This window comes from Caretta caretta, chromosome 4, assembly GCF_965140235.1.
Source record: "Caretta caretta isolate rCarCar2 chromosome 4, rCarCar1.hap1, whole genome shotgun sequence".
In the NCBI taxonomy this organism is placed as follows: domain Eukaryota; kingdom Metazoa; phylum Chordata; order Testudines; family Cheloniidae; genus Caretta; species Caretta caretta.
In genome coordinates, this window is record NC_134209.1 from 73,470,069 (window position 1) to 73,476,068 (window position 6,000).

Sequence of the window (6,000 nt, forward strand, 5' to 3'; positions counted from 1 at the left end):
AGTTAAAAGAAAAGGAGGACTTGTGGCACCTTAGAGACTAACCAATTTATTTGAGCATGAGCTTTCGTGAGCTACAGCTCACTTCATCAGATGTATACCGTGGAAACTGCAGCAGACTTTATATACACACAGAGAATATGAAACAATACCTCCTCCCACCCCACTGTCCTGCTGGTAATAGCTTATCTAAAGTGATCAACAGGTGGGCCATTTCCAGCACAAATCCAGATTTTCTCACCCTCCACCCCCCCACACAAATTCACTCTCCTGCTGGTGCTAGCCCATCCAAAGTGACAACTCTTTACATAATCAAGTCGGGCTATTTCCTGCATAGATCCAGGTTTTCTCACATCCCCCCCCACCCCCATACACACACAAACTCACTCTCCTGCTGGTAATAGCTCATCTAAACTGACCACTCTCCAAGTTTAAATCCAAGTTAAACCAGAACATCGGGGGGGGGGGGGGGTAGGAAAAAACAAGAGGAAACAGGCTACCTTGCATAATGACTTAGCCACTCCCAGTCTCTATTTAAGCCTAAATTAATAGTATCCAATTTGCAAATGAATTCCAATTCAGCAGTTTCTCGCTGGAGTCTGGATTTGAAGTTTTTTTTGTTTTAAGATAGCGACCTTCATGTCTGTGATTGCGTGACCAGAGAGATTGAAGTGTTCTCCGACTGGTTTATGAATGTTATAATTCTTGACATCTGATTTGTGTCCATTTATTCTTTTACGTAGAGACTGTCCAGTTTGACCAATGTACATGGCAGAGGGGCATTGCTGGCACATGATGGCATATATCACATTGGTGGATGTGCAGGTGAACGAGCCTCTGATAGTGTGGCTGATGTTATTAGGCCCTGTGATGGTGTCCCCTGAATAGATATGTGGGCACAATTGGCAACGGGCTTTGTTGCAAGGATAAGTTCCTGGGTTAGTGGTTCTGTTGTGTGGTATGTGGTTGTTGGTGAGTATTTGCTTCAGGTTGCGGGGCTGTCTGTAGGCAAGGACTGGCCTGTCTCCCAAGACTTGTGAGAGTGTTGGGTCATCCTTTAGGATAGGTTGTAGATCCTTAATAATGCGTTGGAGGGGTTTTAGTTGGGGGCTGAAGGTGACCGCTAGTGGCGTTCTGTTATTTTCTTTGTTAGGCCTGTCCTGTCGTAGGTAACTTCTACCTACTACAAAAGCAGCATCACTTGCCCCATAACCTCAGCCATGCGGAACGCAATGCCATCCACAGCCTCAGAAACAACTCTGACATCATAATCAAAAAGGCTGACAAAGGAGGTGCTGTTGTCATCATGAATAGGTCGGAATATGAACAAGAGGCTGCTCGGCAGCTCTCCAACACGAGTTTCTACAAGCCATTACCCTATGATCCCACTGAGAGTTACCAAAAGCAACTACAGCATTTGCTCAAGAAACTTCCTGAAAAAGCACAAGATCAAATCCGCACAGACACACCCCTGGAACCCCGACCTGGGATATTCTATCTACTACCCAAGATCCATAAACCTGGAAATCCTGGGCGCCCCATCATCTCAGGCATTGGCACCCTGACAGCAGGATTGTCTGGCTATGTAGACTCCCTCCTCAGGCCCTACGCTACCAGCACTCCCAGCTACCTTCGAGACACCACTGACTTCCTGAGGAAACTTCAATCCATCGGTGATCTTCCTGATAACACCATCCTGGCTACTATGGATGTAGAAGCCCTCTACACCAACATTCCACACAAAGATGGATTACAAGCCGTCAAGAACACTATCCCCGATAATGTCACGGCTAACCTGGTGGCTGAACTTTGTGACTTTGTCCTTACCCATAACTATTTCACATTTGGGGACAATGTATACCTTCAGATCAGCGGCACTGCTATGGGTACCCGCATGGCCCCACAGTATGCCAACATTTTTATGGCTGATTTAGAACAACGCTTCCTCAGCTCTCGTCCCCTAAAGCCCCTACTCTACTTGCGCTATATTGATGACATCTTCATCATCTGGACCCATGGAAAAGAAGCCCTTGAGGAATTCCACCATGATTTCAACAATTTCCATCCCACCACCAACCTCAGCCTGGTCCAGTCCACACAAGAGATCCACTTCCTGGACACTACAGTGCTAATAAACAATGGCCACATAAACACCACCCTATACCGGAAACCTACTGACCGCTATTCCTACCTGCATGCCTCCAGCTTTCACCCTGACCACACCACACGATCCATCGTCTACAGCCAAGCTCTGCGATACAACCGCATTTGCTCCAACCCCTCAGACAGAGACAAACACCTACAAGATCTCTGTCAAGCCTTCTTACAACTACAATACCCACCTGCAGAAGTAAAGAAACAGATTGATAGAGCCAGAAGAGTTCCCAGAAGTTACCTACGACAGGACAGGCCTAACAAAGAAAATAACAGAACGCCACTAGCGGTCACCTTCAGCCCCCAACTAAAACCCCTCCAACGCATTATTAAGGATCTACAACCTATCCTAAAGGATGACCCAACACTCTCACAAGTCTTGGGAGACAGGCCAGTCCTTGCCTACAGACAGCCCCGCAACCTGAAGCAAATACTCACCAACAACCACATACCACACAACAGAACCACTAACCCAGGAACTTATCCTTGCAACAAAGCCCGTTGCCAATTGTGCCCACATATCTATTCAGGGGACACCATCACAGGGCCTAATAACATCAGCCACACTATCAGAGGCTCGTTCACCTGCACATCCACCAATGTGATATATGCCATCATGTGCCAGCAATGCCCCTCTGCCATGTACATTGGTCAAACTGGACAGTCTCTACGTAAAAGAATAAATGGACACAAATCAGATGTCAAGAATTATAACATTCATAAACCAGTCGGAGAACACTTCAATCTCTCTGGTCACGCAATCACAGACATGAAGGTCGCTATCTTAAAACAAAAAAAACTTCAAATCCAGACTCCAGCGAGAAACTGCTGAATTGGAATTCATTTGCAAATTGGATACTATTAATTTAGGCTTAAATAGAGACTGGGAGTGGCTAAGTCATTATGCAAGGTAGCCTGTTTCCTCTTGTTTTTTCCTACCCCCCCCCCCCCAGATGTTCTGGTTTAACTTGGATTTAAACTTGGAGAGTGGTCAGTTTTGATGAGCTATTACCAGCAGGAGAGTGAGTTTGTGTGTGTATGGGGGTGGGGGGGATGTGAGAAAACCTGGATCTATGCAGGAAATAGCCCGACTTGATTATGTAAAGAGTTGTCACTTTGGATGGGCTAGCACCAGCAGGAGAGTGAATTTGTATGGGGGGGTGGAGGGTGAGAAAACCTGGATTTGTGCTGGAAATGGCCCACCTGTTGATCACTTTAGATAAGCTATTACCAGCAGGACAGTGGGGTGGGAGGAGGTATTGTTTCATATTCTCTGTGTGTATATAAAGTCTGCTGCAGTTTCCACGGTATACATCTGATGAAGTGAGCTGTAGCTCACGAAAGCTCATGCTCAAATAAATTGGTTAGTCTCTAAGGTGCCACAAGTACTCCTTTTCTTTTTGCGACCAGCAGGAGAGTGAATTTGTGTGGGGGGGTGGAGGGTGAGAAAACCTGAATTTGTGCTGGAAATGGCCCACCTGTTGATCACTTTAGATAAGCTATTACCAGCAGGACAGTGGGGTGGGAGGAGGTATTGTTTCATATTCTCTGTGTGTATATAAAGTCTGCTGCAGTTTCCACGGTAAACATCTGATGAAGTGAGCTGTAGCTCACGAAAGCTCATGCTCAAATAAATTGGTTAGTCTCTAAGGTGCCACAAGTCCTCCTTTTCTTTTTGCGAATACAGACTAACATGGCTGTTCCTCTGAAACCTGCCATTGTCTAAGTTGTGCATCAAGCTAGGTACCCCCTATATCTATAAATTTTCTGTGAGGACAATGCTCCTGTGAACTGTTTCCTCTAAACCTGATTTCTCTTTGTACCTTGGAAGGGAACAAGTGATCTGTAGACAGAAGAAAAGTTTTCTCCTTCTACTTATGGTTCCCTCTCTCTTGTTCTATTTCAGGTTTTTACTGAGAACTTGAACTGACATTTCTCAAACTAGCAGGATTAATTCAAACAAGCTAACGAGGTGCATTAACAACTTTGCACTAATCTTGTTAGTACTTTTGGCTATACCACCCTGCTCTAAAGACTTGGATAGTCTTGGTTACTTATGTTTTCCTTTAGTTCATCCTCTTTAAACATTATAACCCACACAAACCTAATCCTACAGCTCTTTATAAAAGAGTATTGATGATTTGGAGCACAGTTTCACTCCCACTTTGCTTTGTAGGAGGAGCCCATGTAGTTAAAGTGGTGATGATCCGACAGAGAACATAGTTTGGGATTGTTGTTTTTCTGATGCTCCCTTAATACAATTATAGCAGAAATGCTTCCATTATTCTTGTGCTCCGGCAATATTGTTCTTTCTTGAAATGCAGCACCAATAATTTCTTTGGAATGGAAAGATGCCAAGAACTTGACTAATGTCTTCTAACCTGGGTGAGATCTTTTTCCAAAAATGTATACTTTGGCCTGACCTTTAAGGGACGCCCTTAAGAAATGTTCGTAGTTTTTCGACTCCCATGACATGCAGCCATTCTGCCTTGTGCTGGGATCCTATTAGATCTCCCAGTGCTAATCAGTATTGAACTGGATATGGACTTGTTTAGAAATCTATCAAAGAACACAAAGGACGGTCCTGTAGCAAGTGTTATTTGTGTTTCCAGAGATGGCTCTCATCTCTGAATCAATACTGAACCAAAGCCCCTGCATAGTGCTAAAGAGGAACTGTTCCACTGGAGGTGCCTTCTTATAGAAGGGGTGCAAAAGCCAAGGTCCCGAACGCCGGTGATCATAGATATTTCCTGAGTGTTATTTGAAAGGGTAGACTTATTAACTCTGGTGTTCTGGTCAAATTCCAACTCGGCTAATTACACTTTGCCTCCCTAAATTTCTTCTGCAATTTCAATGAGATTCTGAATTCATCTTCACTTCCTGTCCTAAACTATTTTGTAGAATTGCTGTATGCCACTGCCAATTCATCTTCTTCCCATGTCACTAATTAAGTTATCACCTCCACAAATCTCTTCCTTGGCTTCCTTTCATTTACTGCATCAAATTCAAGTAACTTATCCAGAGCTTCATGGCCCTGCATAATTTTGCCCTCACTCCTGATCTCCTCTCCTCTTATTCATTACACTTGTTGCCTTCTCTTAATCCTCTCCATTTATGAATCCCCACTCTCAGCTTGTACCTTCTGATGCCAAGCAGCCTTCGGAGCTGAGAAGCTAATGGCCATTGCCAGTTTCAGAGATGCAGAAATATCAAGGCTAATATAAAAAGTAGTGTCTTGCCCTTTTCATTACAGACAGCCTTCAAAATGTAAACCAGTGGCTAGAACATAAGAACGGCCCTACTGGGTCAGACCAAATATCCATCTAGCCCAATAGTCTGTCTTCCTACAGTGGCCAGTGCCAGGTGCCCCAGAGGGAATGAACAGAACAGGTAATCATCAAAAAGAAAAGGAGTACTTGTGGCACCTTAGAGACTAACCAATTTATTTGAGCATAAGCTTTCGTGAGCTACAGCTCACTTCATCGGATGCATAAAGTGGAAAATGCAGTGAGGATGTTTTATACACACAGACCATGAAAAAATGGGTGTTTATCACTTCAAAAGGTTTTCTCTCCACCCACCCCACTCTCCTGCTGGTAATAGCTTATCTAAAGTGATCACTCTCCTTACAATGTGTATGATAATCAAGGTGGGCCATTTCCAGCACAGGGTTTAACAAGAACGTCTGAGGAACACTTCCCGGACACTACGGTGCTAATAAGCGATGGTCACATAAACACCACCCTATACCGGAAACCTACTGACCGCTATTCCTACCTACATGCCTCCAGCTTTCACCCAGACCACACACACGGTCCATTGTTTACAGCCAAGCTCTACGATACAACC